Here is a 15,635-nt window from a genome sequence, read left to right as displayed (position 1 = left end):
TCTAGATCGGGGTTTCCAAGGGCATATCTGAGTCATAGTTTTACGGAATAAAAATCCTAAATGGCATTCACATGCCCCCAAACTATTGCTCTGTTGGATTTCTTCCCTTATAATTGCAGAATGAGAACAAAGCTGATCAGCTGCACAATTTTATTGCAAGTGAAGTCCAACCACCAGCAGTTTCAATGTATCTATCAGGAAAGATCTAAGCACTAACAAACATTAGGGCTGTGTTCATGTATTCTTGATTTATAATTTTATGTAAATTTAATGCAAATTAGGCATGGCCCTAGGGCTCCTGTCAAGGTTCCAATGCAGTCAGTGGTGTGGCAATGTTTGACTGTAGCTTCTATTAATATGTTATGGAATTGATTATTGCAACATTTAAATTATTGCTTTCCCAACTCCTCTGATTAATAGATTGAAACTGGAATAAAATACATCAGAGACTGCCTGGTGCAGGGGTGTTTTAGTCATGTGACCTCTATTTTGGTCCATTTGCAATGGCCAACAGCTTCATTTTATTGCTTGTGAAAAGCATGTCTAGTAGCTTACAAAGTTCCAATCACAGTCAAAGCATAAGATGCTTTTCTTTTAGCTTAGTAGAGAGGACTTAAGCTCCATTACAAGAGTGACACCAGGGTATGGATCTTAGGCAACCTATTTAAATTTGTAAACGTAACCAGAAATACATTAATATGTCAAAGGGTTAATTTACCAACTCCCTCAAAACAAATACAAGCACACATTTATTCACACACACACACACACACACACACACACACACATCAAAACAAAATAAAAAATTCTACTAAATTCAATGGCAGAAGGGGAGATAACTAGTTTACTTAGGACCCCTTAGAACAGATTTTACCTACTGACCAGTTATTGAGATTCTCTCATGATTTTTCTTCTTTGACTTTTGAGGTAAGATTGTTTATTCATATATTTCTTTATAATGGATTATGCCTGAAAAAAATTGCTTGATGATATTTCTATACAATTTTAGCTTTATGACCTTTGATGTCACTAAAAAGCCACTAGAGACTGTAACTAGTAATTGTGTATTGTCCCATACTGAATAAATTTGACAATCTGAGCATTGTATCCCTTGGTTTCTAGATGAACAAACAGAAGTTTATTGAATTTAGATTTCTTGCTCAAGGTCACAAGACAGTGCAGAGAATAGTTGAGTGCCAAGCAGATCTAGAAACCTAAAGCACTTTCCACTGGAATGGAGATTTTTGGGTTTTTGTTTTTATGCCATTACTTTAAAGATTAATTTAAGGATTTATAGTTAAGAATTTATATTTAAGTCTGAGCTCTTAGCACCAAATGCCCCATGTTCCTCTTCTTTTTCTTATTTACCTTTGTATTCTTAAGCTACAAACATGACCATCTCTCAAGGGCTAGAACTAAAACTATGTTAGATACTGCATGTACCTTCCTGACATGGCAGTGCAAGTGAAATTAAATTTAACTTAAGGGTTGGAGAAGAACCTACTAAGTGCCAAGTACTGTTTATCTACTGTTATCTACTGTCTCATTTCATTCTAGTAATATTATTTTAAGTAGATATTTATCACTTTATTTTATGTATGTGCAAAAGCTTAAAGTTCAGAGATAGGAAGGAGCCTGCCCAAGGCTCTCTGATGGCTTAGGACAGGGTTTTAAACCCACATTTGTCTGATTAAAGATATTATTGTATTTTGTTCCCAGCCACATTGTTTTGACAGAAAAAGTCAGCAACAAAGCTTGTACTTACAAGGGGGATGAAGAAAGCATGGTCTCTTCCTTAAGCCTGAATCACCAAGGGAAGTTTTCGGACAGTTACATGCATGTTAGATAATTTGATCTCAAGCACCAGATGGCTGAATCACACCACCTTGGGGCATTCAGCCTTATGACCATCAGAGGTTCCATCCATTCACCCTGTTCCCATTAATTTCTACTCCATTCTTTAACTCCACATTGTTTCCATCACATCAAAGTTATTACTAATAGGAATGACTGACATCTCCCTTTTCCCTAACCTCACGGCATCTTTCTTTAGATCTAAGATACTTTTGATTTTTTATGTCCTGCCTCGATCACCCTCCATGGTTTCTGAAAATGCAGTTCAACTAATCATTGTGTAAATGCTATATTCCTTTTCCTTACACAATAGTGAGGCCACCCTGAGCTCAAAGGTGCTACGAGAATAGCAGTTTAGAAGGTGGGCTCTGCAGAGTTGCATTGCATGATTCAAATCTGTTTTCATTCTTGCTATTTAAATATACTGTGGGGGTAAACCACTTAATTTCTCTAAGGCTCAGTTTTGTCATAAGGAAAATATACATAAAACTAACATTTTAAATCCTCCTAAATTTATTTTAGGGATTAAATTAGATGATCTGTTAAACTTCTAGTCCAGTGTCTGGAGATTGTATTTTCTTACCCAGTAGGTTAATGATGATGTTGATAACAACAGTGTTGATGATACCATGATGTTGCTGGTGCTCCAGTGTTTCCATAAAGCTCACTCCCGGCCTAAGGTGCTACCCAGAGTCTAACAGATGCCTTTACTCATTGCCTATAATTCTTGTAGTAGGCTCTTTCAAGTTTTTATTTTGGGTCCCTCTAGCCTATGTTTTCAGCTGTCCTTTTCCTTAGCATCCAGTTTTCAGCTTTACTTCCTTAGGATTCTAGAGAGCTTCCTTTTTAAATAGTTATTTTAGGTTTGGGGGTACACAGATAAACACATGTCATGGGGGGTTGTTGTACATATTGTTACAACACCCAGGTATTAAGCTCAGTACCCGACAGTTATCTTTTTTTATCCTCTCTCTCCTCCCACCCTCCACCCTCAAATAGACCTCAGTGTCGGTTGCTTCCTTCTCTGTGTTCATAAGTTCTTATCATTTAGCTCCCACTTATAAGTTAGAACATATGGTTTTTGGTTTTCTGTTTCTGCATTAGTTTGCTAAGGATGATAGCCTCTAGCTCCACCTGTGTATTTGAAAAAGACATGATCTTGTTTTTTTTTTTTTTTTGAATAATCATAGTATGTCTAGGTATACCACACTTCCTTTATCCAGTCTGTGATTGATGGCACTTAGGTTGATTCCGTGTTGTTGCTATTGTGAACACTGCTGCAATGAACATTCGCAGCATTCTACCATAGATAGCTTCTTAAACTAACATTTCTAGATATGATTCTTGCATAGCCTTCAGCAAGGCAACATGTTGGTTTACTATGCTTGGCAAAATGCAGATTCTGGAGAACCACATCCAGAACAATGGAATCAGAATTTCTAAAAATGGAACCTAAACTTTGAATAATTATGCTCTGCAGGTGATTCAGATGCACACATACAAAAATCAAGAACTACTATTCTAAGGATCTAAGCAATCAGTGAGAGGCATTTACTGCTGCCTGCCTGCTCATTTTCCTATATGACATTGAATCAAATTAAATGTAAAATTCTACAGAGCAGGTACTAGAGCCTTATAATAGTAAAAAATCTAAAATATCTGTGGACTCATCAAAAACATAGATTAATCACATGTGCTTGAGCCCAGGGAATACTGGGTCCAAGAGCTATGGAATTTGTTTTAAATGTTACATTAAAAACTTCCATGTGTGTGTGAATACAAAGGAAATCCTGACATGACAACATTTTAAACTGTGAATCTTATTTTTAAATATCCCGTTCACCATACTTTACAACACATCTTTTATCATATTTTCAATTTATATATTGCCTAATTGTTAAGTTGGTACCAATAATAGAGCGGTCATTTTTAGGCTGAATCTTTTGCTCCCATTTTTATACTATTCTAATTTGGTTAATGTTGTTTTTAAAATAGCCTAATCTGCAAATACTAATATTGGAGATGATTTTTTTAACATTTTGAAGTTTTAAAATGTATTTCTAAATAAAGACTTAAATTTCACTGTAGTATTAAATAGAATCCCATACATTTTTCTCCATACTGACTTGAATCACACATATGGCTTGTGGGACTCTATCCATTAGTTGCCAGAAAATTTTTATTGCATAATTACTTTATTTAAAATAATATAATTGTGAAAAATATGAGAGTGGGACTCCTTACAAGACCAACATGTTTGGTGTGTGTTTTTTAAAATCTCTACATTTAAAAAGCCTCATTTCCTGTATCTCATTAATCCTAGAATTTTTATAATGACTTAAAATTGTAATGTCTCTAAGATGCCCTTTAAATTTAATAATTGAAACTTAAATATTAGGAAGCCCAACTCAATTTTTTTTTTTTTTTTTTTTTTGAAATGGAGTCTCTCTCTGTCGCCAGGCTGGAGTGCAGTGGTGCAATCCTGACTCACTGCAACCTCCTCCGCCTCCTGGGTTCAAGCAATTCTCCTGCCTCAGCCTCCGAGTAGCTGACTGCAGGCACACACCACCACGCTTGGCTAATTTTTGTATTTCACCAGGTTGGCCAGGATAATCTCGATATCTTGACCTTGTGATCTACCATCTCAGCCTCCCAAAGTGCTGGGATTACAGGTATGAGCCGCTGAGCCTGGCCCCCAGTTTACATTTTTAATGATTAGTCTAGAACTTATTGTTTCTAGGATTTAAATTTTTAGAAGCAAGTTTTACGATCCTGTTAACCACTCTGAATGCTGACCAAAATCTGTTACCCAGAACTCCAAGGAAGTATCTCGTTTTTCACTCCGAATCTCTCTCCTTTCTTTGTTACTCTTTCTTCCTTCACTCCCACCCTTCTTCCTTCCCTTTCTTAATAAATATCATGTTGCATGGATTATCGTTTTCAGCAATTATACATTGCCTATAAAATTTTATTCAAAATTCAGCCTAGAGCTCTTTTTAAATTTTAAGGCATTCTAATAAAATAAGAATTGGAAGTTTTAGATTTGTTCTTAGTGTTAATTTTGTTTATTAACAATCTTAGTGATAAACTGGAATTTTCTCATTTGAATTTGATATGCTGAAGCGTACCAAGTTTTCTACTCTTCAGCTTAATTTTTCAGACAATAGCCTCTTGATTGACTGCTAATAGATTAGGTTCAGACTTGAAAAATTTCACTGTTCACATCAGCAAGCAGACAGCTAATGAAAGGGAAGAACTGAAACTTTTTAGTTAAGATGGTTAGGAATATTACCCCATGAAGTTTTAACTTGATATTCTTCCCTGTAGAAAGGACTTCAAATTTTTTATAAACCAATCCCAACCAAGCATAATTAACTATCTCCCAACCCTTTTTATATACCTGTAGTCCATCTTTTAGTTATTAAATTAAATAAACCATATACATCCACATACTTTCTAATCTAAACTGCTTTTGTCCTTCTTCGAAGGAGAGAAAATAAGGGAAAAGTGAAAAAGTTATCTTAGTATCAATAGTGGCACCAGAGTTGGCTCAGTATAAAAATCTAGACTTCATGAAAGAAAAGAAAGTTACTTGAAGATGGAGATTAATATTCACCTATATTCAAATCTTGAATCATTGAATCTATGAAGAATTTAATACCTTATGGGCAGAATTTTGAGGGTTATTAGGAAGATGTAGAGATAGAGATTTATTTCTTATTTTAACTGCCTCTGCTAAATATTGTAGCTACATCCAGTCTATGCCAAGTTATTTTTACTTGGATTTACATAATACCATATGTGGCTATTCACACATGATCTAGTTTTAATACAGATATCTTAAGTATTAAAATAAGGGGATCTACCCTTTCAAATATGTTTACATAGTACAATAAGCTACTATAAACTATCATTATCTGTAGCATTTATGTTTTCTATACATTACCTTAAAAATATTAAAGACAATTTTTTGATTTCATGCATTTAAAAAGTCAAGGAAGATGACATATATATATATATGTGTGTGTGTATATATGTATATATACATATATATATATGTATTTCTATTGTTTTCGGTAACAACTTTTTTTATGACAAAACTCCTCTGTATGACATGGGTTGTCTTTACAATGTTTCCAGTCCTAGGTCTGCCTGAGTGAAAAACAAATTAAGTAAGAAAAATACAATAAGGCTGCTTTCGTTCTTATTTCTTAAAAGGCTATCAGGCAGGCTAAAGTGTTGTGGAAGAGCAGCCCAACCTGTACTAAGGCCTGCAGAAGGAAGGATTCTGAGTGGGGAGGCATTTTTGAAAGGCCAGACCCACCCAAGAGAACAGCTGAAGAGAAAACATTTGGGAATTTTGTGACCTTGGTTACATTGAAGAGAATTGAGCAAGTAGATAAATATTTTGAGGATAATGATAACCAGTTTCTTAAGTTGGAGAAGAGAGTGTAAATGTGGACAGAGAGAAAGCTAAAATGAACCTTGTGGTGTTGGATTGAAGCTGAAGTTATTAGTGATTACTCATAAGTTTTATTGGGGCAGGTGTGGGGAGGGGGATGAGAGGGAGGGAGGGAGGGAGGGAGGGAGGAGAGAAACATGTGTATATTTCCTAGCCCTGCCCACTAAGAGGCCTTGGAGCAGGGACACCCCAGTAGCAATTCATATACCTAAAGTTAGCATCCTCATGTTGGTTTTAAAATATCACTATCCACTAAAAGGAAGGGTTACTTGGAGAAACAGCTGGTACCAGGACTGGGTCAAGGAAGGGACAATATGACTTGGAGCATCTTTTGGGCCAGAATGTACTCAAAAAATGACAAGTCATGCCAAAAGTACACGGAAGCCAGCTTGAGAGGGACTTTCACCAGCCAAGAATGGGACAATTAGTTACTGAAAGAAATAATTACAATATATTATAATTCTGATATAAACTAGACACTACTCATTAAATAAAGAGAATATAATGCCCTTTTGTATTATAGAGTGCTAATAGAAGGGATGATGGAACTTGAAAAGTACCATTTGGCAACCATCAAAGAAATAATTATTTCAAGCAAGAAATATCAATGGATACTAAAACTTGCAAGAGAAAATGAAATAAGGAATAATGTTTAACTAGCTACCCACAAAGTATATTCTATTGAAAATAATAGAAATACCTATATATTGAATATATATATAAAGAGAGAAAATAATAATTTAAAAAGTAGTAAAACCTAAGTGGCACAATATGAATCAAGTGATTGAAGTTACCACTACCAGTAACGGGACAAATTGACATCATTTGCCAAAAGATAGGAGGCAATGAGCAGAACACACATCACTTCTGTGAAATATTTCCCAGAACCTAAGTCTAATAATAAGAAGACATTGGTCACACCCGCATTAAAGGACATTCTATAGAAAGACTGGCCTCTAATCTTCATAAATGTCAAGCTTATAAAAGTCAAGAGACTAAAGAACTGCCGAAGACTGAAGGAGATAAGAGAAAAATGACAACTGGGTATACTGTGTGATCTTTTTGCTGCACAAGACATGACACATGGGTGAACGATACATGGGAATTATTCGTATTATTCTTGTAACTTTTCTACAAACTTTGAAATTATTTCAAAGTGAAACATAATAATACTTAAGATACTAATACTTAAGGCAGGTATTAGGATTAAAAACTTGGGCCTAAAGTAAAAAAAAATTAAATATTAAATACAGCATAATTAAGCAGGTTTTTTCAACCATAATCCATTATAAAGAAATGTATGAATAAAATATATTTTGTTAAAAAGTCGAGGGACAAAAATCGTGAGAAAATCCCATGAGGAACAAAATACGTAGGCTATAGTTCTATTCTTGATGTGTTTAAAATACTCCTAAATTTCATAAGCTAAGTATAGAGGATTTATTTCTTAACATGAAACAGTTGGGTAATTAGAGTCAGGACTAATGCCAAGTATACCAACAATCGTTATTATTAACGTTAGTCTAGGAGTTCTAGTCAATGCAATGGAACAAGATAATAAACTGGGTTAAATATGGGAAAGGAGGAAATAAAAATTTATCACTGTTTCCAGCTAATATGATTAACTAGAGAAACACTTGTAAATTAATAAGCAAATATATTAACACTAACAATAGTTTGATAACTTGTACATTTATCTGAAGAAATGTATTAAATCTATAGTTTCTATAGATACAATAAACATGTAAAATATACTAAAAATGGCTATTCACAAAGCTGCAAAAATATAAGAACACTGAAGAATAAATTAATTAAGGAATGTAGAGAACCTAAATGCAGAAATGGAAAGGATAAGAGAACAGGCTTGTGTATTTTTTTGTTGTTGTTTTACAATACAATGAAATCTTGAATGGCAAAACAAATGACATTAAAGATATAAAGATGTTTAAAATGAAAATATAATTATATCCAATGTAAACTAAATTCTTTATGTATCTAAAAATTACTTTGGGGCTTTTTAAATTGAAATTACACCAAATTTATCAAGTTAATTATGAACAATGGGCAGGCATAAACAGCCAACTTCAAAAAATAATTATTATTTTATTGGGAAGAAAGACTTCTACACCTAGAAAACTACATCTGCAAAACGTATTAAATAATGATGAAGTCAGTGAGAAACTGGAATTATTCAACAAATGGTTTTGGATGAATTAATTAAAGAAAAAATAGTTGTATTTTTACTAAACAGCCATTTATGAAAATTAACATCAGATCGCTTAAAGATTTAAAAGCAAAAAGTAAAGAAAAAGGCCAGAAGAATTATCAATAAATATGTCTCTCCAGTGGAGTGTGGAAGGCTGTCTTAGCATAAAAGTAAATGAAAAGCATAGAAACAAATTTGGCTACACAAATGCAAGTATATAAAATTAAAAGAAGCTATAAACTGGACGCAGTGGCTCAAATGCCTATAATCTCAACACTTTGAGAGGCCAAGGAGGGTGGATCACCTGAGGTCAAGAGTGTTTGAGACCAACCTAGACAACATGATGAATAAAGTGAAATCCCATCTCTACTAAAAATACAAAAATTGGCTGGGTGTGGTGGCACATGACTGTAATCCCAGCTACTTGGGAGGCTGAGGCAGGAGATCACTTAAACCCTGGATGCGGACGTGGCAGTGAGCCGAGACTGTGCCACTGCACTCCAGTCTGGATGAAAGAGCAATACTCCAACTCAAAGAAATAAAATAAAATAAAGAAACAGATAAAGCTTTAATGCCACTGGTATATGAACAGATTCCAACACATTAATGAAGACAATTAAAAAAATGAATAAAGAAAATATGACTAAACTTTGTCAAAGACATAAATTGCCAGTTTATAAAAGGATACATATAGGAAACATGAAAAATTATTAAAACCTCACTAATAATCAAGGAAATGCAAAGTCAAACAGCAACAAATTGTTATTTTTTAAACTAGTAATACTAGGAAAGGGTTAACAAAATAAGAATGGCCAGAATTGACAAGTCAGTAGGAAAAGTTTTTTTTTCATAAGTTTGAAAATTTTTTTGCAATAAAATTTACTTATTTCTTTTGTGTGCATTATCCCTCCCCATCCTCCCCGCTCCCACCCTGCTGTCCCTCCCCTCCCCTCCACCCAACCACCAGCCCAGTGAGTGTTGCTCCCTTCCCTGTGCCCAAGTGTTCTCATTGTTCATCACCCGCCTATGAGTGAAAACATGTGGTGTTTGGTTTTCTGTTCTTGTGTCAGAAAACTGACACTTTTATATCTCCCTGTTGAGAATGTAAATTAATGGAAACTTTCCCTAGGGTAATGTCTAAGTTTAAAAATATATTTGTATCATTTGACCCAATAATTTCACTTCTGTTGTGTGTAGAAATAAAACCATCTGAAATACAAATAGTTTTATGCAAAGTGGTCATTACAGAATTATTTTTAAATAAAATTATGGAAAATGTCATAAATATTCAGAATAAGGAATTGGGAAGTTAAATTAAGGTCATTTGAGAAATACTATGATAATGAACATTATAGTGGCTGCCTGGCATTCAAACTTCTTCCCATGTTGGTCAGGCCGGTCTTGAACTCCCAACCTCAGGTGATCTGCCAGCCTCTGCATCCCAAAGTGCTGGGATTACAGGTGTGAGCCATGGCACCTGGCTGGTACATTATTTTTAAAAGAGATATCATAAAGATAATGCTGCCTGCACAGTCATGCACAAGTCTCAGGGAGGAGGAACAAAGACAAAGATTTTGTGTGGGTAGGACCTTGTCAATCTCCTCAAGTAAAACTGCAGAATAAACAATTTCCTGCATAAATTTCTAATTTAAATTTTAAAAAAGAACACTTAAATCAAGACCTCATGGATGCTCCTTTAACCATTTGCTGACAGTATTTGCCTGTCTAGCCAAGCTAGAGCTTACAGTCTGACGTTTCAGTGTCCCCTTTACTAGTATCCAGAATTCTTATTCGATCTTACCTTGTATTGAACTCTTCTGTCTCCAACCACGAGAAACTCTAATAATAATTCTCTTTCGCCTTATTTAAAGGGTGTTACATATTCCTAGGAAGTTGGATATAATAACATTTTGCTGAGCACTCTATAAAGACCCTCTAATCTCAGTTGAGTCTATATGCTTTCAGTAAGTCTCTCCATTCATCACTTGCTAATTTTTAACTCAATTGCCTATCTGATTGTGTTCCATAGCCTCTACTTTACCTTCCCAGTGACCCTCCTTTTTTAAAGAGCCAGTCTTGTCATTCTGCTGTTTGACCTCTATTTAAGCAGACTATAAATAATTGCCTGTTTTTTCAATTCCTTTTCTCTTTATTTCCTGAAATAATGCCACATTCTTATGTTCCTTCTATCTCACAGACTGTCAACTAGATCTCTTTTAGTTGTATGATCTTCATATTCCTCTATGTTTCATCAGAGCTGTCCTTGCTTCCCCTTCCCTTTCTGATTTTGTCCTATTGATTACTTCATCTTTAATGGTAACATCTATACAGTTTGATTCCAAGTCTTGATTGCCAGCCTTTCCCTTTATTTTTCTGAATTCTAGCCCAGAAATATCTTATAAGCATTTCCATCTCTCATCCACTTCACATTTATTATACTCAAATAAAAATTAATATTTGCCTCCAAAACATCTCTTTCTTTCTGATGTCCCTGTTTCTGATAATGGCACAGTTGATCTCCCTGAAAGCACAGTTGTTCTAACATCTTCATTCCATCTGTCTCTTCTTTTCAATCAGTGATAACATTTTGGTAAACTGTGCCTTCTTACCTTCTCTAACATAGAACATTATCTCTTTCCCAGATTTTTTTTTTCCTGAGAAAAGAGGTATGTCTCACACTCACCTTTCTGTATTCTAAACTGTCCTGAACATCTCTATAAGACATTTACTAAATAGAGCTCTGTCATTTTCATTTCTTGTCTTAAAAATCTTTTGTCTACTCACAGTAGTGATAATCTGCTCACACAGAAGACTGTGGCGCTGTGTGAGTCCCAACATGGTTCCAAATTTACTTCTATGTGCATACTTTATATCCTGATAACAAAGTCTTCCCCAAAATTGTGACTGTAGAGTTGGCCACACATGGAGTGTGAGAATGACTGCAGAACTATGCAGAACTAGACCATGTGGAAAGGCCCTGAACAGTGAGCTGAAACATGGTAAGAAGGGACAGACAGAAAACAAGAGGAGGTTGAGGAGGTACCCAGAGCCTTGCAGGTCTGTTAGGGTCTATTTGGTGTTTTTTTTTCTTTTTTTTTTGGGGTGTATATGGGTATTCTAAGTGTGACAGAAACTGACCGAAGGTTTTATGCAGAGGGTAACAATGGGTTCCCATTGAAGTTTTCAAAATATCACCACGCACAGTTTATATAAAGGAATATCTCGATCATGGCTTAGTTGATGTTGCTATCCACAAGCAAGTTCTTTTTGTCTAATATGGGAAGCACGTTTAACTCTCTCTTAAAACATATCACATTCCACTTTATAACTTAGCTGTTTCATTACACACCTTATTTCCTCTACTAGTACAAGCTCCCAAAGTATACAGAATGTGTACTGTTTCTCTTTGAAACCACACAGAACTTCACAAAATACTTGGTAATGAATGAATATCTTACTTTCTAACATTAAAACACTCAAGTTCACAGGAGAGGATGTGATCATATTTAGAATGTTGAGATAGTTAATGAAAATCTTGGTCTTTATTCATTATGATTCTTCATTACTCTACCTTTGTGTAGATGAAGCAAATCTTTGTAATTATCTACACATTGTTCACTCTATCTTTGAAACAGCAATAAGTCTTATCAACTCATTTATAAGGCTGTAATAAACATCACCCAACTAATAATCATTGAGTACTTTAAGTTTTCTAAGGAAAATACATCAGTTTCTCTCCTAGTATTTGCTATATTAAATTTGAAAAGTAACTTACCATATTTTACCGCATATCCAGTCAGAAGACCCAAAGTAGACCTACATTTTAGCAAAAATGAGAGCATTTTAAATTGTTCCAAGGAAGAAGAATAGGGATGGATATAACTTTTCTGAATGCAGATTGCTTGTTGAACAGATAATGATTTATGGCACATTTTAAATTGCTCTTCTGGATGGAATGGTTTATAGAGAGGGGAAATGGGATTGTTCTTTAATATCCTGAAGCATGTGAAAACCTATGCAACTTTCATTGATCTGCTCTCTGCTGGATAATACTGCTATTTAAAATCGATGACATATTTACTTCTCTCAGAATGCTTCCATGGTTATAAACCATTATTTGTTGTTTGTTGAGAAGTAAATTTCTTATTCATCCCCTTGCTAAATTGGAGTTTCCATAGATTTTGGGTACCTCACGTTTGTCAGTATTCAGCTTATTTTTTCATACTCCTTCCCATTCCATTTCAATTTCATAACCATTTGTGATAACTTGAGGGTCAATAGTATTCAATAGTGTCTGAAAAAAAATTAACAAACTACTAACATTTCTCATCAAGAATATATCAGCAAAATCTTTCCTAATAATTCTTTAATAAAGAGAAATAAAACATTAATTTGATGCTTTTGTTTTGTTTTGGGGGATGCAGATTTAAAAAAAGAAAAAACGACAAGATACAGAAAGGTGTACATCAAGAGATGGACTCTCAGACAGTCCATCAAATTTTACAGCGGCTTATTTCGTCACCTTTAAAATAGCGTTCATTAATGGAGTTACAAAGGGGAAAAAACCTGTTCAAGAATGCTGCCCAGCCAAATAGCCCATGATTGATGGGGCAGCAACAACCAGGGGGTATTTGCCAGTTCACCAGTGCCAAGTCCTCAGAGTGAGTTTGCTGCTTGTGACAGCTGGTGTTCTCTATTGGAAGGCTGTTTCTATATACATCTATGATTTGCATATTTATATACCTCGGCTGCTGTACGAGGTCTACATTTCACAGCAGTGTGTATAAGCTCTGCAGCCTTACTGCTTGAGTGCCTCTAGGCATGAGATGGTAGAATTGGTTTGAGTAAAATGAGAATTTTAGGTTTTGTGTTTTGCAGCTTAGCCAGTAATGCCACATTTTTGTTCATCTCTCTCTTCATCAACTTCAGTAATATTTCCGAGTCATCTATATGCATGGGCTACCATTTGAAGCAGACACATTATATGCTCTCTAGGAGGGTACAAGCTCAGATATTAAGGCATCACAGGAATATAGAAAGGAAGACATTAAAGGAATATATTTAGTCAAGTTGAAGCCTGAAGTGAGAATTGTGGGATTAGCACACTGAAGGGAGTTACTGATATTTTCCCTTAAGTTGGGGAGAACTTAGGAAGGTAAGAACTGTTCTGCTAAATCAGATAAATGAAATTTTAAGTTGAGGCTTCTCTTACTAAATAGTAATATCACAGGAACCCTGTAACAAATCAGATTTCCACAGTTGTTTGAAAGATCAAATATAGAATAGTTATTTGCAGAAAAGGATGGGGGCAGGCACACCGGACCAAAAAAAAGGTGAATAATGTAGTTTAAAGGAAATAGGAGTTAGATAAATAAACAATGAGTATGTGGAAGTTAAGTGGTCTTAGGAACAGTGACAGTGATTGGTGAATAGGAGGAGATCTATTAGGGTTGAGGTGTCATATAAAGAACTTAGAGGTGGTTGAGAATCTTAGCCTTTATTTGCTGTGAGATTGAAAATTTCAACTGAGGATGCTAATTTAGTAAATATGATGGGTGGGGTCTTCAAATGGAAAACATAATCTGAAGCAGGATGTTTGCAGAGGCACTTTCTGGAAAGCAGCAGTATCAGAAAAAAGGTAACCAGATTATAATTCTAATGGGTGAAAAGGACGGGGCAATTTTTCAACAAATGAAGACTATAATATCTGACAGAAATATTTGTTTTGTGTGAAGAACAATAAAGAGTTTACAAGTGAAGTGAAGACATTTTCTATAGCTCGTTCTTCTGCCATGACCTGGAGCATCAGGCAGTTGCTGGTGCAGCAGCTCCTATCTGGAAGAAATCCTGGCATGACTGAATGTTTATGTCCTTGCTAAATTCATGTTAGAACTTTATCCCAGTGTGATACTATTTGGGAATGGAGTCTTTGGGAAGTGACGAGGCTCTTCCCTCACTTATGGGATTAGTGCCTCTGTAAAATAGGCCCCAGAGAGGTCCTTTCCCCCTTCCACACTCTGAGAGGACACAGTGAAGTCAGCCATCTATGAACCAGGAAGTAGTTCCTAACCAGAAACCAAACCTGTTGGCACCTTAATCTTGAACTTCGCAGCCTCCAGAACCACAAGAAATAAGTTCCTGTTGTTATAAATCACTGTCTATGATATTTTGTTACAGCAGCCTGCATAAAGACACTTACTATATGTTCCAAAAGCTCATAATCTATAAAATGTACACAAACACGACTATGTATTGTCATCCCTAATATAGATGAAATAATAGAAACAGAAAATAATAAATAACCAAATTCATACAACTGATATGTGCCAGTGTCATGATTTAAGCTCAGGTGTGTTGGATTCTACAAGTCATTTTAGTTTATTTTCTTGTTTGCCTGTTTTGCTAACATGCTGCTTCCTTAGACACAGAGGAGGAATATAAACAAAAGGTAGTGAACAGTTCTCTTGGGCATATTTAATTTGAGTTGGCAAGGAAATAGCCATCTGGAAAAGCTGCTGAGACAAAATACTTTGGGGTTTTCTGTATGCATACCTGTAAAATGTGTGGTGTTAGATACTACAGTCCCTATTTTATAATATAAGAGCTTAAGAAATGGAACGGATTATGGTAACATAACTAGTTTATGCTAAAAGTGCTGAAAGTAAAGATGATCCACATGACCAGTCTGAATTTATTCCAAGTATAACCCTCCAATGACCTGTACTGTACTACAGGTCAGTACAGGTCAATGTTTTTTCCAATGACCTGTACTGACCTTTACAGTACAGGTCACTGGAAAAGCATTTTGATTGTCTAGACAGCAAACAATAATTTTTTACAAATATCAACCAAATATAAAAAAATAAAATATTATAGCTGCAAAAAACTAGAAATATAACTGTCTTTGAGGCATTACTGTCTCATGAAATTATAAATATCATGAATGACATATAAATCTAACTGTTTTAAAATTATAAATTTCTCTTCTTATTTCACTTGGCATAAGAATGGTTCGGACCTACCTTCAGCATACTGCTCATACAGTTGGAGTGAACAGCTGTTTGTAGAATCCTTTGCTGGCCCAGTCACAAACTCCAAACTGAATGTTATCCA

General features: G+C 35.1%; 1 protein-coding gene across 3 annotated transcripts in view; it reads left to right on the top strand.

Annotated features, from left to right (window-relative positions):
• LOC108314578 (limbic system associated membrane protein) overlaps positions 1-15,635 on the top strand; it is a 637,397-nt gene that overhangs the window by 356,811 nt on the left and 264,951 nt on the right. The gene's annotated exons all lie outside the window — the stretch shown is intronic.

Source organism: Cebus imitator, unplaced genomic scaffold, assembly GCF_001604975.1.
Source record: "Cebus imitator isolate Cc_AM_T3 unplaced genomic scaffold, Cebus_imitator-1.0 Scaffold157, whole genome shotgun sequence".
NCBI lineage: Eukaryota > Metazoa > Chordata > Mammalia > Primates > Cebidae > Cebus > Cebus imitator.
The sequence above is the reverse complement of the archived record's forward strand: the minus strand, read 5'-3'. Positions and strand labels throughout refer to the sequence as shown.